This window comes from Acinonyx jubatus, chromosome C2 (assembly GCF_027475565.1).
Source record: "Acinonyx jubatus isolate Ajub_Pintada_27869175 chromosome C2, VMU_Ajub_asm_v1.0, whole genome shotgun sequence".
Taxonomy (NCBI): Eukaryota; Metazoa; Chordata; class Mammalia; order Carnivora; family Felidae; genus Acinonyx; species Acinonyx jubatus.
This window is the reverse complement of record NC_069384.1, coordinates 78424668-78449960: the sequence shown is the minus strand read 5'-3', so window position 1 is coordinate 78449960 and position 25293 is coordinate 78424668. Positions and strand designations below refer to the sequence as shown.

General features: G+C 48.3%; 1 protein-coding gene across 10 annotated transcripts in view; it reads left to right on the top strand.

The window, feature by feature from the left end:
* LPP (LIM domain containing preferred translocation partner in lipoma) overlaps positions 1-25293 on the top strand; it is a 669728-nt gene that overhangs the window by 37956 nt on the left and 606479 nt on the right. The window contains exon 1 of one of the 10 annotated variants that reach the window (XM_027061203.2): positions 14722-16495. The exons of the other annotated variants lie outside the window; for them this stretch is intronic. The gene's annotated coding sequence lies outside the window, so the exon portion shown is untranslated. Of the gene's footprint in view, positions 1-14721; positions 16496-25293 lie in introns of those variants that run through there. 10 annotated transcript variants of the gene reach the window in all.

Genomic DNA, 25293 nt, shown 5'->3' with positions numbered 1-25293 from the left:
AGAGGGAGACACAGAATCCGAAGCAGGCTCCAGGCTCCGAGCTGCTGGCACAGAGCCCGACATGGGGCTTGAACTCATGAACCACGACATCATCACCTGAGCCGAAGCCAGATGTGTAACCAACTGAGCCACCCAGACTGAAGGGGCACCAGCTCTTCCAGGAGAACCATTTTGTTCATAGATTGTGGAGAGGATCTGGGGTCTTAAGGGAGGGATTGGGAAAATTGGGGTGTTGTGAGGACGCTTGGGGGCCTTGAAACAGAAGCTTTTTAACAAGAGGCAAGGAAATACTGAAATATTTTAGCAGCGTGTGTGACCATATCTCTGTGTACTGGTGCCTTGCGGCCTTGTATTGGGTGTGCCATCGCCTTTCATGTCACCAGTGTAATAGTTGATGTGCACCCAACGCACAAAGGAGAGAATGACTGGAAAAGCCTCACGGAGTCAGTGATGTGGAGCTGGGTCTTGTGAGATGAATAGGAGTACGGTAAAGAACTTTCTAGGTTAAAGGGAGACCATGAGCAAGAGCACCAGCATATGAAACAACATAGAACGTGACTGACTGAGGGCTTGGGGCCTAAAGGATTTTGTGCTCAGGGGACTGTGAGTGAGCACAGTGGTACCATTGAGCAGGGAGGAAGGAGGTGGGGCCCCATGTCCATTTTATCCCTCTCACAGGGGAAGGGGAAAGATCTGGACAGATCTGGACCGGGAAGGAGCAGGCATGTTTTATCTTCATTTTTATTTTATTTTATTTATTTATTTTTTAATTTTTTTTTAACGTTTATTTATTTTTGAGACAGAGAGAGACAGAGCATGAACGGGGGAGGGTCAGCGAGAGAGGGAGACACAGAATCCGAAACAGGCTCCAGGCTCTGAGCCATCAGCACAGAGCCTGACGCGGGGCTCGAACTCACAGACTGAGAGATCATGACCTGAGCTGAAGTTGGTCACTTAACCGACTAAGCCACCCAGGCACCTGGAGAAATTCTTTTTTTTTTTTTTTTATGTTTATTTATTTTTGAGAGAGAGACAGATATAGAGTACAAGTGGGGGAGGGGAAGAGAGAGAGGGAGACACAGAATCCAAAGCAGGCTCCAGGCTCCAAGCGGTCAGCACAGAGCCTGATGCGGGGCTCGAACTCACAGACCGCGAGATCCTGACCTGAGCCGAAGTCGGACGCTTAACCGACTGAGCCACCCAGGCGCCCCGCTTCATTTTTATTTTAAATAACAGCTGCCGGGTGCCAGGTGTCACACAGTTTGCTCGCACGGTCTCTGATCTCCCAGCAACATCGTGAGATAGGGATTTTCATCATTCCCTCCTCGCACAGGTTAAGTCAGAACCGGTGTGGGGCTTGCACCGTGTCACACAGTGACGTGCACAGGCTTTGAACTCTAACCTGTCCGACCACAAAGCCTGAACGCTCCACTCTTACGCCATGTAGCCTCTGTGTCCTATGAATTTGCAGTGACATGTATGAGGAACCGGTGTTTTTCTTGCATGGAAGTGTAATGTGTAACAGCAAATGGGGCCATTGGTATCTTCTTCTGCAAAATGAGGACCGGAGAGTCCTTGCTCCAAGCAGTGGCAGAGCTCAGGGAAGAGGAAGCTTCGGCTCAGGTGCCTTCCGGTCCCTTCGACAAGACCACTGGTGGAGAGATGGCTGCTGCAGTCTATCTCCTGCTGTCCCCGAGCCTTCCACTTGACCTTCACTCTTCACTCTGATAATGACAGAGGTAATATGGTGATCACATGGATGCTGCATGTTTCTGGTCTTGTGACAGGGCTTTCCCAGAGTAAACCAATAATACTGTTCCTGGTTAGGATGTGGCTTGTCCTGTAATTTCAGGGAGAGAATGTATCAGTTGTGCTGATGATAGTGAGTGTACTATTTGGGTTCTGGTACCCCACCCCCAACAGTAAAAACGGGGAAGACAAACAAGATCAACTGAGAGGCGGCGAAGCATGATGGTCACGAGCATTGACCTCGAGCCAGATTGCTTAGGTACACTTTTCAGCTCTGCCACTGTCTAGTTCTGTGTTAATGGGCCTCAGTTTCCTCATCTGTGAAATGGGAATAATGATAATGGTACCTACTTCATAGGGGCTCTTGGGAAGGTTAAATGAATTAATATTTGTAAAGCGCTTAGAAAATTGCCTGGCATAGGACAAGTGTTTAAAAAAATTTTTTTTTAATGTTTATTTTAGTTTTGAGAGAGAGAGAGGCACGGAGTGTGAGTGGGACAGGGTCAGAGAGAGAGGGAGACACAGAATCTGAAGCAGGCTCCCGGCTCTGAGCTGTCAGCACAGAGCCTGACGTGGGGCTTCAACTCACAGACCTCAAGATCATGACCTGAGCCAAAGTCGGACACTTAATCGACTGAGCCACCCAGGTGCCACCCCCCAACCCCCCAATAAATGTTTGTTAAACTGCAACAGCAAGATTTTATAAACTGACCCTGCTTTTCACTGCCACTTAAGGTATTACATGCCATGATATGTTAGTGTTTTCTGGTTTTTTCTTTAATACATGGCTGGTGAGGGCATAAGTCTGTGCATGGTCTGGGGGGAAACTGGTTGTGAGGGCTGCTTTGCCACAAGAGTTTTACTGGCCCTGGAGAATGTGTGACTGAGAAATACTAAGTGGAACAAGAATTTATCTTTTGCTGGTAGGACAGAGTTTGGATTAAATGACATTTGCAACAGAGTTTATCTGCTTTAAAAATTTTTCCTTGGCGTACTTTGCAACCTGTATATCAATAGCTTTGTTTAGCTGGATCAGTCAGTGGGTAATTTTTTGATTTGGCTTTAAAAAGGGGGGTTGGGGCGCCTGGGTGGCTCAGTCGGTCGAGCGTCTGAGTCTTGGTTTCAGCTCAGGTCATGATTTCACGGTTTCCTGAGTTCGAGCCCTCCCTCAGCCTCTGTACTGATGGAGGAGGGCTGTTTGGGATTCTCTCTCTCTTCTTCTCTCTGCCTCTCGCCCCTCCCCCCGCATAATAATAAACAAATAAACATTAAAGAAGGGGGATCACATAAAGAGAAACAGCAGAAGATTGGGATTTTGACCAACAGGATTTAAGGCTGTGCTTTGCCTCTCATGTACTGTGTCCCCATGGTCTCCAGCCCTCCAGCCCCCTACCCCGTCTCAGGGCCTCCACACATCTTTCTTGTTATTATTGTTCCTTTCCTGCTAAATTAGGGTGCTCGCTGCTCATTTTAGGAGTCTGTGTGTGACCCTCCTTCTTGGTCGGTTAGCCACAGAGTTTTGGAGGAGGTTTTTTTTTTTGTTTGTTTTTGAGAGAGAGAGAGACAGAGAGAGAGAGAGAGAGATAGAAACAGAGAACGAGCAGGGGAGGGGCAGAGAGAGAAGGAGACGCAGAATCTGAAGCTGACACAGAAGCTGTCAGCAAAGAGCCTGACGACGCGGGGTTCGAACTCTTGAACCATGAGATCACGACCTGAGCCGAAGTTGGATGCTTAACCGACTGAACCACGCAGGCGTCCCTGAAGGAGGTTGTTTTTCCATCGGGTCTGTGGATGGTGACCCTGATCAACAAAAGAAACAAATGGATCGTCTTCATTGTTTTTTTTTTCTCTAACTTGGCAACTGTGTCTCTAAGAAGTCCTCATTTCACCTCATTTCAGCTTCTTACCTTTTGTAATCCCTCCAGTATCTCTGTGTTTCATATTCAAAAAGCAGAATGAAACCAGATAGTTGTTACCATGGAGCTCTTGGAGGTTGGGTGGGGTGGAGAAGATTTTCACTATTGAACTCGAACTCATGTCTGTACAATAAGGCACGTTTTCTCTGTGCTCTCTGTAGATGGGTGATTAAGTCTCCAACCACACCATCCCCCGGGCGTGGTCACACCCTGACCAGCATTTGTAAGGCTTCACTTTGTAGGCAAAGCTTACGGTGTGATCACTCTCGGAAAACCTAGTTGTGTTTCTCTAGGAAAATCAGAGTGAGCACACCTTCTGTGGTTTTTGAAGGGAGAAGGGAAGGACAGTGATGTTGCAAATTAAAATACCGATGTTTTCTTGCAGGGTTTTTCTTGTTACGAATGTGTGCGTGGAGACATGATTGAAGCTTATAATGTTACAACGTCGTACGGTATATAGTGATAATACAGGGAGACTTCTGGGGGACACCCTACTTCTGTATAATATTTTAGTGTCTTTACTAGTTTGAGTTGTACAGTGAGTCTACGAGATATGCAGACTATATAAGGTTAAATTCTTATGGTGGGGGAAATGGAAGCTCAGAGAGGTGAAGTGGCCTGCTTGAGATATATGTGAGTGGTCATCTTATTTTTTTTTAATTAAAATTTTTTTATTTTTTAGTTTTTGAGAGAGAGAGAGGGCGAGTGAGAGCAAGAGAGAAAGAGAGAGAGAGGAAACGAATGGGGAAGGGGCAGAGGGAGAGACAATCCCAAGCCGTCTCCACGCTCAGTGCAGAGCCCAATGCGGGTCTCAATCCCACAACCCTGGGATCATGACCTAAACTGAAATCAAGAGTCGGACTCTCAGCCGACTGAGCCACCCAGGTGCCCCTTAAGGAGTAGGTCTTCTGATTAGTGTTTGACAGAGTTGTTTTGCTCTAAGAAAATGAGAGAGACTGACAACATTTGTGATTTTTGAAGGAAGAGAAGAAGTTGAGAAGGAATGGGAAATGAGGCTGTTTGTATTCATCTTAAACTCAACCGGGGCTCTAGTTCAACATGACTCAAGATTGGAATTTAAAATACAGTTGATAGAAGGAAAGAAACCATGGAGAGTTCACGGATTTTCTCAGTGGAGGACAGACAGTCCATCCATATCCATCCATCCATCCATGCATTCATCCTTCTGTCCGTCACCTATCCATTCATTTCATCATTTCATCATTTTTGTTTTATGTCAGGTTTACAGTGGGCCGACTTCCATGCTGAGCCCTGATTCATCATAGTTAAATCAGAATGACATGTGGCTGTTGAGGATATAAGGTATGGCCAGTGTGAATTGAGATGGGCTGTAAGTGTGAAACATTCATCAGATTTCAAAGGCTTTATAGAAAAGAAAACATAAAATGCCTTACTGATAAATTTTATGTTCATTACTTATGAAGTGGTGATATTTTGGTTACATGGGTTAAATGAAGTGTATCATTACAACTAGTTTGTCTTGCTGTTTAAAAATATGGGTTGTGCTAGCAGATGACAAATTACATTTATGGCTTGCCTTATACTTTTGCTGGACAGCACCGTTCTGGAAGCCTGTCGTCTAGTAGGGCAAGTAAGACACACACCCACGTGTCCTTCTTGGACGGCGCACAATTTCCCCTTTCCTTCTCTGCCTTGCCTTGCCTTACCTTCTCTGGGCTTCTTAGCCCATTTCAGTCTGACAGAAGCTGTTCTCACCCAGGTCCGTGGGGGCCAATTCATTTCTTTTTACCACTGCTCTGCTCTGGCCTCTGTGGTATTGTCACTGTTGACCACTCTTGCTTCCTTCATTCTTCCCCTGCCTCTCTGGCCTCTCCTCACGGCTGCTTTGCTGGCTCCTGTTCTCTGTACATCTCATACGTGTTAGTATTGTAGCTCTGTCTTTGGCCACCTTCATTGTCTTTGTGCTCATGGGTTCAATTTAGAACTCCTGAGCTTCAGACCCACGTAGGTCAGTGACTTTTGATCCAAAAGGCAGTTGGACATGTTAAAGTTACCTCAGACTCAACCTGTCTCAGCATTGTCACCCTGGCAAATGATATCACCATCTATCTACCCAATCACCCAACCTTGGAAACTGGGGCTCACTCTGGGTGGCTGCTCCCTTCCCCTCACCTTTCTGTCTTGTCATCCTCTGATCTTACTGAGTCAACCATGGTAGACTCCTACCCCCCTTCGCTGTCCTGCTGCCTCAGTTCCAACCCTAAGCATCTTCTGCCTATGTGGTTTAATTATTCTCACCTTCTTCCATCCCATTCTCTGTCCTTCTTCCAGAATGACTTTCCAAAAATGCAAATCCATTCATGCCAGATCTCTGTTGTTAAAATCCTTGGAGGATTTCTTCATTCTGGGTAAAATCCACAATCCTCTGCATAAGCTAGAAGACTTTTTTGTAATCTGGCCCCTGCCTCTTTCCATGATCATCTCATGAACCTCTGAGACAGAGCCTGCATTCCTGGAATATCCATGGGATTCTCCGTAGCTTCCATGACTTTAACCTGCACTGTTCCCTGGTGAGGACATTGTTCCTTTCCCCAGATTATCACAGTAGCGCCCATGTGCCTTTCAAGATTTTGCTCTGAAATCAACTGTGCTTGGAATACACCTCTAACCCTTGATAACTCCACTTCCCCCATTTCCAGCTATTTATCGAAGTGGGTTGCATTTCCTTGAGATCAGGGCTCATTTCTTTTATTTCTTTATCATCAAGTCCAAAGTAGGTGTGCGAGAGATATTTGCTGAATGAATAAATGCCAAATAATAAAGGGTAGAGCTAAGTCATTATAGAGGGTGTGATGGAAATTCTAGCTAGGTAGGCATGGGAGCAGGGAAGGCCCCAGGAGAGGTGGCATTTGAGCTCTGCCTTCAGTTTTGGTGGCGTTGGGTTGGGAGGATACAGAGGACACCCTGGTGGTGACCATCCATGTGCTGTGTTCTACAAGACACAAGAATACAGAATAGGCCCCTCCCCCGGTCAACACTGTCATCACTAGAGTAAAAGAAGGAGGGCGGTCTTAGGAGTCCATCTGGGCTAGTGTGTGTCTTTGGTCCTCAACTTGGTTATGTAACTCAGCACAGCCTCCTTCCCCCCATTACACAGCTGGCATGGCAGGCAGGCACCCCATCCTTGCTCGGGAACTGCCCTGGGGAAAGGAATACAGAATGGTTGCTTGTATTTTCATCTTTACTTCTCCTTTGGAGCTGTCTTTCTGGATAGTAGAGAGGTGACCTCAGCAGCCGGAGACAGGAAAGAGCAAAATGAGTCATCTCAGGCCCTAATGAGGTGCATGAGGGACCCTTCCTGGGAGGGTCAGGTGAGGCCACGCTGTGCCCGGGGTGAGTTTTGCCTTGGGGCTTTAGGCGGCACCGGAGCAGAGCTGAGCTAATTTTACCCACAGGAGCTGACTGTGCTGAAGGGCAGGGCTTATGACATTGGTCTTATCATTCTGTGATGCCCAGAGAGCTCCCAAGGTACAGTCCTGTTATGTAGGGGCTGATTTTCCTCCTCCAGTTTAATACATTTTTCCATTAGGTGTGCACGTCGGCAAGCAGGATGCTGAGGTGCAAGGAGCTTCAGATTTGGTGGAAGGCCACGGACCTGGATTTGGATCCTGCCTCCCCTCCTTGCTTACTAGCTGTCTGACCTGGGCACGCCACATGATCTCTCCGAGTCTCCGTTTCCTCATTTGCAAAGTAGGGCTTATACCTGTGTCCTAAGATTGCTCTCGGTTTCCACACCAGGCGACGCTTTGCAAGCGGTCACTGTTCTGGCTGCTTTCTTCTTCGTGAGTCATCGAATCCTCTAAGCCCGCCTATGAGGAAGGTATGATTGCCGCCTCTGTTTTATAAATGAGGAAACAAGGACAGGAACAGACATTTCTGGAGGCCTACTCTGTGGGGCTGCACAGAGCAGATGGGCTATAGGTCTGCAGCCGGCATGCCTTTGAGGCACTGAACTAGTCGGTGGCAATTCTGGGAAACAAAGAGGTCAAGCCAAGAATTCTCAGGAGAGAGTCAGCAGTTATGCTGTAAACACACTTAGTTTTATAGGAGCTAGACTTTGTGTAGTTCTGATTGGCTTATGACCTGCTATTTATGTTCCTTAGGTCTGTTACGCTCCTTGCGGTAAAGTGAGATACATTTCTTCCCTTCACAGAGGCAAGAAGGAAGGTCTTAGGTACAGACAGACATAGGTCTTACGTGAGCAGATCAAGAAAGAGAGGAACGGATCATCAGCTAATTGATCTACTGTCCTCCCCCCCCCCCCCCAAAGCCCTCCTACATCTTCAGGCTTGAAGGGAAGGAAAGACATTCCACATCATTAAGTGGAAAGGGATTCATTCGGGAGAACAGATGCTAACAAAACTGTTAGAAAGGCTGGAACAGTGGGAACAGGAGGCTACATCAGCAGCTATTGAGTTTAAGAATTTATTCCACCACCACAATCCGGGGATGAGGAAGAGGGGATTAGGAAGCCACTGCTGGGCCTCTAGACTTTTCTCAGCATCCTCCCGGCTGGTGGTAGGATGCTGGCTTGCCACATAGGGCTGTGTTTTGGCTCTTGGCACCCCAGAAGGTGCTTGCCAGTAGAAATAGAGGCAGGAAGCTTTAGCTTCACTTCCACCCTCTGGGTCTCACACAAGTATATCCTCTTGCTGGATGTGAATTCACCAGCTTCCAGGGAGTGTGGGAAATGTAGTTCTCAGCAGTCTGCTTCTGCAGTGCAGGAAGGTGCTTTAGAGGTGGAGAGGAATTCTGATGAGCCCACTGAAGGAATGTATCTGCCATGTACACACTCTTGGGAGTCATGCCCTGGGCAGTTGTCTTGTTTATATAATTTGTGTCTTGTTTATTAGACACTTCCTATGAGCCTGACACTGTGCTGGATTGGCACTGTGGCAGAGAAGTCATGGATTCTTCCACTGGGAGCCCTTGCTGGGAAGAGAATGGCTAAGTCAGGTGCATGATAAGACTACGGGAAGCTTATGACTGACATGCTAGACAGTGGGCTGAGCCGATTTGGAGAAGAGAGATGGCTTCAAATCCACTGAAGGTAAGGGAGGTTTCATGTAGGGTGACCATGGTTGGGTCGTTCTCAGCTGGGGGCAGTGACTTCTCCCTAAGGGGCAGTTGAAAACGTGGTGGGGTGTTTTTTTTTTTTGTCGTCTCAGAGCTGGAGGCAAAACACTATTGTCATTCCACGGTCAGAGCTCGAGACGCTAGATGTCCTGTAATACGTGAAGCACTGTGGACATAACTGCCTTTCTTCAAAGGGCAGTCTCCCTCCTGTCGGGGGTGACCAGTAGGCCTTGAAGGACATACAGGATATCTATATTTGATCTTGGGCTGGGGAGGGTAGCAGGTCAAACAAAGGCAACAGTGCAAGCTAAGAGTTTAGTCTGAATAAAGCAAAGGATGTGTGCTGAGTGGCAGTAGGAGGGAGTTCATGGTGAGAATAGAGGGTTGAGTCCGAGTTACTGAGAAACCTGGGATACTAGGTAAAGCACTTGGACTTACTGTCTTGCCGTTGGGAAGCCACTGACCATATTAGTGCAAAGTACCCGGAGCAGAAGCCTCACCTCCTCTTACCACTGGCTCTCAAGTAGATATCGGTGATGCCTTTTGAGTGAACGAATGCTCCAGGCAAGTTGTTTACAGAAGTTGGGCCAGGTGTAGGCTCCTGTGGTCCCAGGAGACCCTGGCAGTCCGCGTGTGGACTCGAGACTACACGGCAGCTTGCCACACGTATCCTGTCTCCACGTCGCACGAGAGATGGTGCTCAGTGGTATTGCCTACACTGCGGAGGGAAGCTGGTGTCTTAAGCACCTTGAAGGAGAGCGGGAGTCTTAGACTGCCCTCCGCATTAATGCTCTTGCATTTCAAACTTCTTAAAAATCGCCTGCCCTTCAGCAGTTTGCCGACAAGCTTCCTGCGCTGTGACCGTGACCGTGACCCCAGCGGCTCTTGGGGAGCTGCTTGCTGGTCTGTGTGGTCATGCCGCCAAGTGCCGCCCTGTAGAGTTCTGGGGGCCCTTTGACGTTCAGGTCAGTCCTCCTTCCTTCTTTCAGGATGAGCTTCGGGGGTTGGGAGGGAAAGCTCGGGATGGAACTGACCAAAGACGTGTGCGAGACACTACCTTGGTAGTGCCTCTCCATGGTTTCATTTCTGAAACCCTTTGGAGGAGAGAAATGGGGTGTAGATGTGTGGGATGGCCCTGGGGCCCTCATGTTATGGTCCAGAGAGGGAAAGTGATTTGTGCAGGGGCACACAGCGAGCTAGCCACAGGACAGCTCAGCACCTTTATAGAAGGGTTTTGATTGCACTCTGCTGCTGGGGAGAGTGGGTAGTGACACAGGCTTAGGAGCCAAGGGCCTACACTGGGCTATAGGCTCAGCTACTTACTATATTATGGACCCTTAACTTCCTTGTTTGTAAAATGGGTGTCATGGTCATATCTGACTTTAAGCATTTATTTATTTATTAACATTTATTTTATTTTTGAGACAGAGAGAGAGAGAGAGCATGAACAGGGGAGGGTCAGAGAAAGAGGGAGACACAGAATCTGAAACAGGCTCCAGGCTCTGAGCTGTCAGCACAGAGCCTGACACGGGGCTCGAACCCACAGACCACGAGATCGTGACCTGAGTCGAAGGCGGACGCTTACCCGACCGAGCCACCCAGGCGCCCCTATAATCCAAGTTTTCTGATTTGAGAACTCTTCCTGCTACCCTGTGTATTCCCTGTCTCACTGATAGAATTACAGAGCTGCTTAATTAAGGAGGTAGAGCTCGTGTTGGAGGCTACCACCGTCAGAGCTGCGAGGTACCGTGAAGAGCTCCGAAGGCTGCTGGTGTTCAAGCTGTGCTTTCCTGAGTCACACAGCACTACCAGACTCCAGAAGTGGGGTTGTGGTTGGGGTGCTTGGTGGGGCATCACAACAGGGGAGAAGAGCAGGGGGAGCCCTGGAGCCCGGCCTCACCAGCTCTGTTGTTACCTACTTTCCAAGTAAGCATCTGCAGAGCATTTTGTTTAAAGGAAAAATGGCTGCCGGGAAAAAGAGTTTGAAAACTACCGTGCTAGCCCAGTGCATGCATTCACCAAAGCTGAGAGACGGAGTGGCTTTGTACAGGTCACACTATGAGGGGTTCTGGGGTTCCCCCCGCCTTTTTCAAGGAAGCATTCTGCCTACCTCTTCCTTTGGGCCTTTGGGCTCCTGGCTTCAGGTGCAGGGTCCTGCAGGCTCGGAGAAGGGGCAGAAGCTTCAGGCTGCCCCATGCACATGATCTTTGACCTGCGTCCTTCATCTTGGCTGGGTCTCCTCTTCAGACCTTGGGAACCTCACTGAGGTTAGTTCCATTTTTGTGAAGAGTAGAGTGGAAATGACAGCTAGTATTGTGTTACTTCCCTGGCCCAGCCTTCAAAGACTTTGTCTAACTGAACACATGTAAGTATGGAGGGTTCATTGTGTGCACAGTGCTGAGAACACAGGCGAGGCTCCTGACTCCAAGGACCTTCTGGGGAGACAGAAGCAGATAAGAAACACTGTCAGCTGTTTTTGTAGAGAGTTTTATTTGTTATATATATGACTGTCCTCCGTGATAGTTATATGAGGATGGTTTCATCTTGTAGAAATGGGATAGGGAGAGTCTGGACAATAGGAAAGAAAGTTAGAAATTGACGAGCGCATTCTGGAGTTGCAAGGGGTTGAGTCTGTACTGGGAGTTAGTTAATCCTGGCCTCTTCCACTTACTATCTCTGGGTCTTGCCCAGTTTCCTTTTTCTTTAAGCCTCTATCTTCTCATCTGTATAATAGGCGAGACTGCCTGGCTCACAGGGCAGCTGATATGACCAGATGGCGTAATATATGTAGCCTGCTTAGTATAATGCTCAGCACAGAGTAAACACTCATTACATTATAGCTGTTTTGTTGTTATTATTATTGGCCGGTGAGGAGTCAAGGAGACCGTATATGTTTTTATTTTTATTTCTTTTCATTTTTTAAGTTTATTCATTTATTTGAGAGAGACAGAGGCAGAGCGAGTGGAGAAGGGGCAGAGAGATGGAGGGAGAGAGAGAGAATCCCAAGCAAGCTCCTTGCTGTCAAGCATAGAGCCAGACACGGGGCTTGAACTCAGGAAACCGTGAGATCATGACCTGAGCTGAAACCAAGAGTCGGACGCTTAACTGACTGAGCCACCCAGGTGCCCCCAAAGAGACCATTTTCAAAAACCTGATCCATGGTGTGCTCAGAGCTTTGCTTCTCAAAAAACCTGTCTGCATTCAGAAATAGAACCCAACCTAATCACCTTAGGCTACGATATCTTGCTGAGTCACCTCTTTTCGTCTCCACCCATCTGCCCACCTCTCCCACTAGTGGCCTACACATTGCTGGTCACTGGACATAGCTCTTCATGGCTTGGCCTCACATCCTTCCTTTTGCCTGGAATGTCCTTTGTCACTGCGCCCGTCTCACCCTCTTTGAATACCTAGCCTGGAAGTCTGTGCCTCCCATTGAGGATACCCTCCTGAAGTCTGAACTTATGGAGTAGGCCACCCCTCGTTCCACATTGGGTCTCATAGCCCTTTGCTGCACCGTCCCTGGGGATTCAGGCACACACTCTTAATAGGTATGCACACACCTCTGTGATAAATTTATTTAGTGCCTGTCTCCAATGTGAAGCACAAGGAAGGAGATGATAAGGTGCAAACCAGGAAATAATCATCACTGAGCTGTGTGCTCATCAGCCTTGGGCATGGATTTCTGGGGCAGATCTGGCCCTTCCCATGCACGACGTTGATGACTTGGACCTTTGCAGACACAGAGGAGCATCCTGATGACCAGCGTGTTGGCAGGGGCCTGAAGGACACCAGACCAGTGGCTGTGCTCTCCGAGCTTCCCGGGTCCCTCCCACCCCCACGTGACCTGCAGCGGGAGCTCTGGTACGCAGGCACACCTCTCCGTTGCCTGGGCTGCATGCATTCCAGGTTGAGCCTCTGTGAGATGTGTTCAGATGTTTAATGGTTTGCTGGTTTCCATCTTTTTGGTGTCTGCAGCTTGAAATACCTTGTGTCCTTGATTAATTCATGCTTGGGAGCCTCCTCAGTGCTCTCTGGTAAATAGCTCGTTTCTGTACGTTTATTTCCCTGTGGGCTTATTGCAGAGGGACTGGAGCCTGTATTTCTAACAACTTCTCCAAGGAGAACGTTGTAGGTCATGTTTCCGGAACTGAGACTCTCGGAGGGTCTCCCAGACATCCCTCTCTCCATTACCTCCTTTTGGGCCGGCATTCGCTTGTAGCTGAAAAAGGAGCACTGTCTTGAGAGTCCTGTTGGCACATGCGACTTGGCGGCTGAAAATCTGACAGTTGATGCTGAGGTTCAGCTACCAGTGAGAAGCACACAGACAGAAACCTGTAGAACATCAAATCATTTCCCTTTCGTTCCCAGAGCCTTAATGTTTCTTTGTCTCCAGGATGACCTCACTGCTTTTTTGTATTTGTAATGGAATGCACAGTCATTTACAAGTAATCACACAATAATCCCTTACACTTTTGGAACGCCTTCCCATTTTCCAGAGGGTTTTAAGTCTCATTATCTCATTTGATCCTCGTAACTGCTCTGGGAGGAGGCAGAAGGGCTATTTAAATCTCTAATTTTCAGGTATAGAAACTGAGGCTTAGGAAAGTTAAAGTTGGCCAGGGGTCATACAGTTAGTACTTAGCAGAGTTGGAACTGATAGTCGTCTAACTTCTAAACTAGCGTTCCTCTAATTACTTACTGTTGGTGTGACTTTAGGAATATACTTCGCCTCTCTGAGCCTCAGTTTTCCTGTCACGTAATTGGGTACAATACTCCCAGTGGAGTTGCCAGTAGGGATTAAATGAGACTGTCTGGGAAAGCATTTATCAACTAGTAAAGCATGTTGCTAATGTGAGGCATCATTGCTGCATGTGCCCTGACTCCAAGCCGTGCCATCAGAACTGCAGCACAAAAGAACATTTTTTCCCCCGATTTGTAAAGACAATGAAGTCCAGAATGGTGCCGGGGTAGTTAGTCAGGGATCACGAGCTCCCAGCCTTGCGATCAGCAAGCTGGCACTGCTGTCCTGCCTGCAGGCTGCTTGGTTATTATTCTGAGAGCGTTTGAGTTGGCAAGGCCCTCTTTTCCTGCAGAGCTCTCTCTTAATGTTCCTTGGAACAGCCATGTATCCTGGAGACAATGCTAGGTCTGGCAGGACAGGAGACCAGGAATGGGGAGCCGGGAATGGGATCCACAGCCCTGAGCTCTGTCCACAAAGGGTGGGAATGTGGCCGAAGAAATAGTCTCGAAGATGTCTCTCCTCTCATTTCCCAGGGACTGGGATTTCACAGGGCACGTCTTGTGAGTCCACAAGGCCAGGGGTCCATGTGCAGAATGGATTGCTTAGCAATAGTACTTCCTGGAAAAGCCTGAAAAGGATGGATTTCAAGGTGGCACCAGATACATTAGGAGCGAGCAGGGTGATATGGGCAGGAAACGGCCGGAGTGACTCAGGGTTGAGATCTTGGGCAGCTTCGTTTCTGTATCCGGATTCACTCACAAAAATTCCAAGCCAATGGAACAGACATCGGTTGTTCATATGGTTCGAAGAGGCAGAATGAGGCACGGGAAAGCCAGGAGCCGGACTTGGTTTCCGTATAAGGAAGAACTTTCTGTTGGAAAGATGGAATTTGCAGCTGTAAGAGATGATGGTCGCCACCTCACTGGAGATGTCATGGACACCATGGGGGGGGGCAGGATTTATAATCAGGCGGGACATCGGGCTTAGTGGTCTTCTCTCCTCTCAAGATCCCAGAGCCAGTGGTTCGCAGTGGTCAAGAGGAAGAGAGGCACACATACGTTAAGGAACGAGGGGCCCTTTTGTGAATATGGAAGCTGGTCTCCAAGTGCTATTTTTGCAAAATGGAGGGTAGACACAGACTCTTTGTTCTTGGTTTTCATACCTACCCCTGTAGTCTGCTTACTCCCCGGTTTCCAGAGTTCCCAGGCCATCTGTGGGCAGCTATTTTCCATGGAATGTCTTTTCCCTCTGCTGGTATGTTCCTGCTGGAATATTGGAAGGGACTCTGAGCTCCTGACAGGATGACAGTCTTTCTACAGAACCACAAGTCACAGGGCTCCATGTCCAGTCTTCTCAGTTACAAACGAGGATCATCCTTTTACCCTCCTCAGACTGCCTCTGGGACCTCTGGGGAGGACCGCAGTGGCCGGAATTCTGTGCTGAATTATGGTTCTGGCATGTGCCGGAAGGTTTTCTGATCCTGTTTCCCTACTTCATTTAATAATCACTTATATTTGTGTTCATTTATTAAACACGCAATAAATAAGAAATGCTTGCTGCTTTTCAGGTATTTATGGTATGTTCGCCAAAAGGTAAAACAAGTAATCAGAATAAGTGTGCTGTGACTATTTGGATAGACCAAGTAGAAGCTGCTTTTAGCACACGTAGTTGGACAGTTTTGTGATATTGACCCAGTTTGTAGATGAAAGAATATAAACCCCAAGAGAACTGATTTTTCCAAAATCTTAAGGAGTGGGCTGACCTGGGCTTAGGGCTTGGGTGCCTTGGCCCTCTGAGTAGTGCTGTTCATTGCTTGAAGACTCCCCCGGGGATGAGAACTAGCAGCCTCATGGTTCAGGCCAGGAGGTGGGTGGTGATTCTGAAAAATTGGTACATGACACGCAGAAAGCCTTTGCAGCCAACAGTAGAACAGGATCCCTGTAAGAAACAGAACCACTGGGATGAGCAGACCCCTCCTCCCTGTCACCGCCATTTTCCCCTGCACCCCATCTCTCTCTCTCCTTTCTCTTCTGCTAATTCAGTCTGGAGTCCTTTTTAGAACAGATCCGTTCCTGACTGACTTTACTGGTCCAATTTAGTTCTCAAACACTTCTCAGGACCTTCTGATGGGAAGTAATCATACCAATTAAATTGGGCATTCAGCCCTCCTTCCCCCTCAACAGTGTTCTTCTGAAAGTCTGGTTTTATTCTGGGTTTCTGTGCCTGGTTTCTGTCCTACGAGTAACTCATGCGAAACTACGTTCCCAGGAGGATTCTTGGCCCAAGGGAGTCTGGGAATTGGGGCCAAGGGTGGGGATTATTTTAGGGCTCATCTGCCATCAGAAGACTTGTGGATTGGATTCTTGGTGACCGCTTAGGGTACATCTCCCCCAGATACCACCCTCCTCTGAATGAATGAATAGATTGACTCCATAAATGTCAGTGCCTTCTAGATGGCCCTATTCCTCAGGTGAACTTAAAGTCTTGCAAACCAGTCACTTCCTTGTTTGGACTGGGAGCCTTTTTCCTGTAACAGTCAGCCTGTGCAGATTGAGACTCTCCTTCTTTTGGGGTTAATCATCTACTCCGATTAAGGAATTCTGTCATAAGTGGGGGCATGTTCTTCAAGTGCCAGAGGAGAGAAGGGTGAGTTTTCTGACATCCTCTAGCCTGCTTCTCCATATATGGAAATGTTTACCCACCACACTGATCTATTGGAAGAGGAGGAGGTGACTCAGGGTTTAGGAGAAGCAGGATTTGAATTCTTGTTTCCAGAAACAAAGTCGCCCCCTTCCCCCCTCCCCCCCGCCGTCCCCTCCATTCCTTTGCCCCTTGTACTGGAAGCTGAGGAGAGAATGTTTCAGTGCTGTTCCCCTCGGGCCTTGGGACCACCTCCTTGCAATGGGACTCAGGGTGTGTGAGAGGGAGTGAGGGCCAGCGGAGGGCCAGCTGCCTGTGGGGCCCGACTCACGTGAGTACATCCTTATTGACAGAGCGAATGGCCTTTCTGCTCGCAGACCTGGGGCTTGCAGGGTGATGGGACATGTTGCTGGGAGCGCTGGCCACTTTAATTTGGGGTGTGGACAGCTGCTTTCCCAGGGGAGCTCTTCTTTCCGTGGGATTTGGAGGCGGACTCTGCCCGAGGGAAAATTGTATTTGTATGTGAAAAAAATATGAGAGATATTTCTTCCCACCTGAGGCCTAGCCAGAGTTGGGTAGGAAGGTAATTTGGGAGTGTTGTCGTCTGTCTGTCTGCTAGGGTTAGAGCAACAAGCCCGAAGGACGTTCGTGAACACTTGGGGAGGGGTAGTCTTAGCTTGAAAAGCAGAGTTATGGTTGGCCTTAAGGGCATAAAAATGTGGCCATATATGCAGCATTTGCATGGCATCCACGGTCTGGAATAAATACCCAGTGTGCAGGACGTTGTGTGGGTTGGAAGGAGTCTTAGAGATGATTCGGCTTGTCGGCGTCCTTTTGCAGCAGGACGGTGGGCAGTGCAGGGCCTGGGAGCTAAGCTAACTCACCCTGTGGGTACAGGGCTGATTAGGTGGGATTAGAACCCCCGGGCTCCTGGCTCTCGATTGTTCTTCCTTCCGCTACAGTTCAGCTGCCCCTGCAGGCAGAGGCAGAGAAGAGCGTGCCCATTTTGCAGATGAGGAAATGGGGACTCTGGATGCCAGAGTTGCCTCCACTTATTGATCTGATTGGTGAGACTGAGAACTAGCACCTAACTGCCCCAGTTCACACCTCTTTCTGTCAGGTTACATGGGCTTTTGTTGTTTGTAAAATTTTCTCCCCCCCCCCCTTTTTTTTTTGCTTTCTACTTATTCTGCTTTCAGTCATGTGAATGTTATTTGAATGTGGGCTGCTGCCTTCTGACCTGCTTTGGCTTCTAGATCTTTTTCTTTCCTGATTTCCTAGAAGGGAGTGATAGCTTGTCCAAAATGCAGAACCGGGGAACAGAGACCCCTACCTCAGTTTCTCCCAGAGGGTAGAAGTTATGCAGAGACCTTGAAAGAGACTGAGCAGGGAGGGCTTTCTTGCTTAGCTGTCAGAATGCTGCAGTGTAATTCCCATCGAAAGGTGAGCTTGACTCTGAATGGATTTTATACACAGGCACAGACACATATTACAGACAGACACACACACACAGACACACACACTCATAGGCATATACATAGGTGCACATACATATAGACACACACACAGGCATACACATGGTTACACATACACATAGACGCACACTCGTAGACACACACACACACACACACACACACACACACACACACACACACTTCCTTGCCTTGATACAGCTTTAAAGAGAGACTTAGAGGGCACCACCCTCTCTTAACAGCCCGCCAGATGTTACACGGCCATGAGTAGTTCTTTGCAGTCAGTTTGGGTTCTGGTGAACCTGGGGGCACTTTTCTTCAATTCAGGGAAGACGCTGGAGATGTGTCTCAGGGAAGCACTTTCACGCCGGTGGCATTAGGCGGCGGATCCTAATAGCTCAGGGGAGTGCTCGGAGACCCAAGTCTGTCCAGTGTGGAAGGGAGGCCAAGCAGTTCCCTAAGCCGCTCTAGAATGCCAGGGAGACAGGACCCCAGGACCCTGCGCACAGCCTGTCTCCTGCTCCACGATGGTAGCTGGCCTGCGTATAGCCCTGCTCGCCGGGTGGGAGGCAAGAAGGCTTGGGATTGAGGCAACAGGGCTTGGGGTCCCCCCCACACCTGCTATGGTGGTGACAGGCAAGGGCACCAAGAGGTTAGGGTTGGTGGTGCAGGTGTATGGGCTGTTACTGTTCGGAAGGAGGACTGCCGTGAGTTGATTGCTTTCTGAATGCCAGGCATTGGGTTAAGCACTTGACCTAAATCGTTGAGTCACTATTATCCCTACCCATGAGTAGGTGCTGTTTTTTTTTTAACTTTATTTTTAATTTTGGTAAAGTACACATTTACCATCTAACCATTTTAAATGTACAGCTCCGGGGTGTTAAATGCAGCCACCTGTCCGGCAACCCGTCTCCAGGACTCCTTTCATTCTGCAAAACTGAGCCTCTGGACCTACTAAACACCAACTTCCCATTCCCCTTCCCCTCGGCTCTGACAATTGTCCTTCTGCCCTCTGTCTCCATGAATTTCTAGGCACCTCGCATTAAGTGGGATCCTACAGTATCGATTCTGTTGTGGCAGCCTTATTTCACTTAGCATAATGTCTGCAAGGTTCATCTGTGTTGTAGCACGTGACAGAATTACATACATACACACCGCATTTTGTTGACCCGCTTAGGTACTGTGTTTTACCTTCTTTTTATAGAGGAAGAGCCTGGGGGGTTGAGTTGCCCAAAGTCACGCAGTCGGTAGTGGAGCTGGGATCTGAACCCAGGTTGTGTGACTTCAGAGTGCGTGTGGTCAGGGGTAAGTGGATATTTGATTTTAGTTGGCAAGAGTGTGACAAACTAGGGTGGTTCTTAACTGGATAGTGATACCTCCTCACACCTTGCTGTGACATTTCAGTAACCGAGTGTTCCAAAGGACTGTACATGGGTATTTCCTTCCATTTTCTATCGGTCTCTGCGAAGCTTAGAGCCAAATGTGAAGCCCACCTCTGGCAAATGGTATGAGACGTATGACTCTTCTTTTTTTTTTTTTTAAGTTTTTAAATGCTTGTTTATTAAAATAATTTTTTAGTGTTTATTATTGACAGAGAGAGACAGAGTGCGAGCAGGGGAGGGGCAGAGAGGGAGGGAGACAGAGAATCCAAAGCAGGCTCCAGGCTCTGAGCTGTCAGCACAGAGCCCGACATGGGGCTAGAACTTACGAACTGCGAGATCATGACCTAAGCTGAAGTGGGACACTTAATTGACTGAGCCACCCGGGCACCCCAAGACTCTTCTTTTTTGTAATCCTTGTCCTTTTCCTTCACCTTATTTTCCATCTCACTCCCCAGCTTTCTCACCATAAAAAAATCACGAATTACATGCATTTCTGTTAGGTACTTCAGAGCAGATCCTTTAGGGAACAAGACAGAGTATATAAATCAGTTACATGCTATCAGGCATTTTTGTTATTACGATGTCTAAGGAATAGCTGGTCTGCACAGCAGTGGACAGAGACTGCAGTTGTGATTTTCTGACCTGGCTCTGTTGCTGACCCAGTGTTTCACTTGGGCGTTACTGCTCCTTTCTGATCTCAGTTTTCCCACCTGTAAGATGGGACCGCCGTTGACAACAGGGAACATTCTGTCTGTGCTGAGCCCACATGGGGCGTTCTACATGATCAATCTCCTTCTATCCTCCCAGCCCTCCTATAGCCGGGTGATGTTAACCCCATTTTACTTGAGAAAAGTGAGGTCTAGAGAAATGGGAACACTTTCCTAAACTACAGCTCCTGAGTAGCAAGCATTACTGATCGTCATCAACTCCAGAGCCCAGGACGTTATCCACAGTGCTGGGCGACTTGCCTTTAGCAATCGGTAAGGTTTCTGTCACTGGTGGTATGTATTCATCTAATTTTATTAAATGTTTATTGGATTCCCACCTATGTGCTTCAAACTGTTCTGGGCACTGATCCAGCCCTGGGTTTAGAGTGACGGAAAAGACACATGGAACAATGATTCCTTGGACCTTTACATTCTAGTTAGGGGTGTGTGGAGAAGGCAGATAATAAATGAACCTGTAAATAGAAGGGAATGATAAGTAACACTTGGGAGGATTCACACAGGGCACTAAGACGGTGAGTGAATGGAGGAAGTGATCTGGGAGGTGATGTTTAAGCTGAGGTCTGAATGACAAGGAGTCAGCCGTGCAAAAGTCAGGAGGGAGAGCCATGCAGAGGGCGCGGTCAATGCCAAGGCCATGGAACGGGAATGAGTTTGTGCTTGAGGAATGAAAAGGGCCCAGAATGCTAGGAGGTAGTGGGCGGCCGAGGAAGAAACATGCCAGGAGGGCAGGGAAAGGGCTGCTGGGTGTAAGTAAGCTAGAGCAGGGGCTTGACCCGAATCTAGGGGTGATGGGGAGCATCATTCAGCTCGCTGTCAGGGGGATGGATTGCAGGGAGTGGGGCAAGGGTAGAAGCAAGGGGGTCAGGAGGAGACTCTTGCTGTCAGTAGGCGAGAGGTGGTGGTAACTTTGACTAGGGTGGTGGAAATGGAGCCAGAGACAAGTGACTTGGCTCACGACATGTTTTGGAGGGATTGTCTACGGGACGTCAAGGGCAGTTTCCTTCAGAATAGTGTCATGGTCAATGGGCAGGAATCTGGGAGACCCTGATGGAGGTGAAAATGTGCAATGCAGGAGGTGGGGGGTGCAGAGACTTGCAGCTGATTCAGACTAAGGAGTCTGTGTGCTCCCTGCTTTGGTTTCTAACCTTGAACTTCTGGCCAGGGAACAGAGGGCAGGGGCTTCCTGCCTCTGACTTCCTGGCTGAGAGCTGCTGGAACGCCCCAAAATAAGCCCTGCAGAACATGCCGCTTCCTTTGCTCTCCTTGGGTATTTGTATAAAGCATTCTTTCCCACCAGGAATACGGAACATTCAGAGTGATGCTGACTTTGTGGGCCATATTTAACATATTGTTTTCCCTTGATGGGTCGTCCAGATTCTTGCCTCTTGCAGATTCCCTGCTAGGAGCCTTCAGCCACCCTATTAGATGGGAATGGAAGGCTTGGGGTGGGGGGGGCGGGGTATGGAAGAGCTGGGGCTTCAAGGCCCCACCTTGGCTTGAGGACCGTGGTCCAAGCATACCTCCCAAACCTCCTCTTTCGTTTACGTTTGATTTCACACTTGCCGGTCCTCGCTTCCCCCTCTGTGGTTCCTTTAAATGGGATGGGCTTTCCTGTAAATCCCCCATGTTTCAGTGGCGTGGAGGAACTGGTCTCAGAGAAGTTTGATGATTGGCCAGTGTGAGGTTGTGTCTGAGTCAGGCTGGGAATCTAAGATTCCTGATCGAGCCTGTGCTCTGGCCACCGGGCCAAAGTGACTCCACATGAGACCTCATGCCCTGGGTGTCTCATGGCAGTCCTATACTGCACTGGGCATGAGCCGGGAGATGCTCAGAGATCGTATTCTGAATCACCTGAAATTCACTTCTGGGCGTCTTCGCATGCTCCTCTTTGAATAGTTTGCTGTCTGTATTACCATTTTTTTTTTTTTAAACTCTAGCATTATCTCTTAAAAGCAGTGTTTTGTTTTTGCTCATTTGAATTTCTTTTAAAATCTCTTTCATATTGCCCATTCATTTAGTCAACAAACATTTATTGAGTTCTTACTGTATGCCAGGCATTGTGCTAGGTGCTGGGGACTGATTCAAAGATAATTTGGAGGCGTATGGAAGGGGAGTGGATAATTACAGCACAGTGAGAGAAGTGCTATAATAGAGGGATATGTAAAGAGCTAGAAATAGCACTATGAATAACATCTCTGAACAAATTGCCTTCTTTTTTCCTTTTGGATTATTCCCTTATGTATATTGCCCAAAGTGGGATTACTGGGTCATTTAAAAGATGAAAACAATTTGGCACAAAAGGATGTAATGACTTGCCTGGGGGAATACAGATCAATTTTCAACGGGGGCGGGGGCGGGGGGGATTGTTGACAACTCCAGTTTTAGATACTTTACCGGGAGGATTGTGCCCTTTTTATACCACCTCTGTCATCATGGTGGCTTTCAGGGGGAGTACCTATTCTAAACATGTCAGGCTGCATGTAGAAACACATATCCTTCTATTTAATTTCACAAATTAGTTGTTAATTCTCACAAGAACTCATAGATATATGAGTAGGATGGTTCCTTCCATTTTACAAATGAAGAAATTTAACTTCTCTAAAAGGAAGGGACTCGCTCAGGGTTCCATTGTTAATTCTTGGAGAATCCAGAAATCAAGTGTAGATTGATTCTATGACTCCTGTCCTGCTCTCTGTACTCCGTTCACCACGTCGGGTGCTTGTGCCCCAGCTAGGGTTTGGGAGTCATTTGATGAGCTGTAGGGATTCTTCTCAAGGAGGGCAGAATGTACTAGAAGAGGTGTAGAAGTTCAGACCTCCAGAGGGGCCAGTGTTCCTGTGTATATTGATCAGAAGGGACCTGAAGGCCCATTAGTCTTGACCCCAGCCCAGATCCTGGAAGGTGAATGTATGGTGGCCTTAGCACGATAGCACGGGACCCCAAGTAGAGCTGGAATGTTCAGCTGTGTGTCCCTGACTGTAAATTTCTTTATTTTGCCATTTAGAAGTAAGAACTCGTGCCCTTGGTCCCTGGCCCATCATCGTCAGACAGCAATGCCTGTCCGCTGTGAGGCTTTGGCTCGCTCATCCCTAAGACACCCATGTTCCCTGCCATTTTCCAGACATACCCTGCTTTTTCTCACCTTCATGCTTTATCTCATGCTGTTCTCTTAGCATGAGGGGCCCTCCTCTGTCTTCATCCAGAGACCTCCTGTTCCTCTTAAACACTTCTCCCTGGATGGCCACCTTCTGACTGAGGTGACCTGTGATCACCATCTACTCTCCACCGTTCACACTGCCCCATACTAGAAAGGATCTCTCTGTTCTCTCTTCTGCTAGCTCGCATCACAATGGGCTGTGGGGCAATAGAGTATATAGCTCTGTGGTGATTCTGAGCATTCAAATCTTGGCTGTGGCACTTCTAGCTGTGTGATCCGCCAGGTCAGTTAACCTGCTTGAGCCCGAGGTTCCATATCTGTCAAATGGGTTTAAGAAATCACATCGAGTCACAGGGTTACTCGTGAGGATTTGTATCACCTGTCCTTCTTCCGTGGTACTCACCATCTCCTACTTGGTTTATGTTTTATCCCTCCTTCTAGACCAGGAGCTCCTTTTTGGGCAGGAAGCGAAAAACATCTTGCCTGTGCCTTTAACAAATGGGACCTGCTGCAAAGGCTCCTTTAAGGGAAAGGTTCCATAGGACCTAACTGGTGACGTCAGTGCAGGCTCCTTACTGGTTGGAGGCCCCGGTCACATGGTACCAGGCCTGGACGGAAGAGCTCCGTGATAGGGAGCTTTGGGCACACACAGGGTGTGCTGGATAGGCCTCTGGCTTCTGCTTAGTTAACAGGAAAGAGGCTGGAGCCTGTGTTCGGCCCGTGTTCTGGTTCATCAGGTTGGGTAGTGCTGGCATTTCCCTGAAGGCAGAGTGGAAATCCTGCCTGGAACAGGAGACGTGGTGTCTTTTCTGGGTCCTTCATGGTTGGGAGTTCCAGACTAGAGGGAAAGGTCCACAGACGTGTGGGTTGGGGCACCTCTGAGAGCCACCCACTTCTCTGACTTCTCTGTGGGTGGGGCCATGGAGAAGGGGTCCATTGGGAGGAGGAAGCTGTCCTTCAGACCCTCCCACCCTCCCTGTGCTTGGAGGCTCAACGGAAGGGAGTTCAGTTCTTAAAGGGGTAGCTCTGCTATTTAACTTTCTCCTGCGTCATTTCCCGGGACGCAGTACCCATGAGTGTCAAGATCCAAGTGCTTTAGCCTGGCACATAAGGTCCTTCATGTCTTGGCCGCAACATTCCTTTGCAGCCTCGTCTCCCACTGCATCCCTCCGTGTGCTCTGCCACTGGCCTCAGCAGATTAGTCACTTTCCCTAAGAACAGCCTGAACACCTCCTTACGGCGCTTAGCACGTCTTGTTCCCTGGGCCTATTTTCCCCCTCCTCATTGGTGGAAATCCTGTTGGGTGTGCAGGCTCGGTTCAGAAGTCATCATCCACGGAGCTCTTCCAGACCCTCAAAACAACGTCTCGTGGACTTGTGCTTTGCACACTTTTCAGTGTTTTCAAGCGTGTGCCCGCCCGGTGAGCCTGTGAGCTCTTTGAGAGCGCCAGGCAGGCCTGACTCAGCACCTGCAGCTGTTGGGTCCATACATGGTGCCTCATTAAGGACAGGAGGTGCTAGCAAGTGTCTGTTTTGAGCACCTGCGAATGCAGGGCACATGACATCGTGTCAGCTAACAGTTGTGCCGGAGGGGTGTTCAGAAGCTCATTCTTGGGTTACCCGCGGTGTGTTTGATCGTGAGCCCAGCCATTGGAATTCTCTTTGTGACTGGCCTGCCGTCAGCTCACCGCTGACCTTTCTCAGGCCTGCTTCCCACATACCCAGCGATGTCTGCTCCGTGCCAGGGCTCTGAGCTTTTTATTTCACTGAAGAACATAGAGCAAGGTGGAAGTCAGGAAGGATTCTGCTTCTCATGTGAACATATTTGATTTTGAAAGTTCCGGCTTTGTTTTGTATCCCAGAGTTCCTTAAACTGTGAAAATACTGGAGGAATTTTTTTAGGATATTTTTGCCTCTAGCGGAATAGCTGCCCATCGTACAGTTGTAACTGCAAGGTAGTAAGATCTGGGTTGTGGGGCTTGATTTTGAAGACTTGGGTTCAAGTCTTGGCTTTACCATTATCAGCCCCAGAACCTTGGGGGGTTGCCTGACCTCTCTGACCCTCAGTTTCCTCAGTGGGCAATTGGGAAATTGTTCTTACGGGGTTGGTGGGAAGTTTAAATGAGGTTTTGGACATTAAATTGGGATTTTTGTTACTTTTTGATTCATACATTGGATTTGAAAGCCTTTTTTAAGTTATGATTTTTCTTATTTGGTTATAGTCGACATACAATGTTACATTAGATTCAGGTGTGCATCATGGTGATTCAACATCTTTATGTTATACCATGCTTACCGAAAATGTAGCTACCATCAGTCACCATATGTCGCTATTATAGCGTAATTAACTATATCCCCTACACTCTGTCTTTTATTCTCCGACTTATTCAT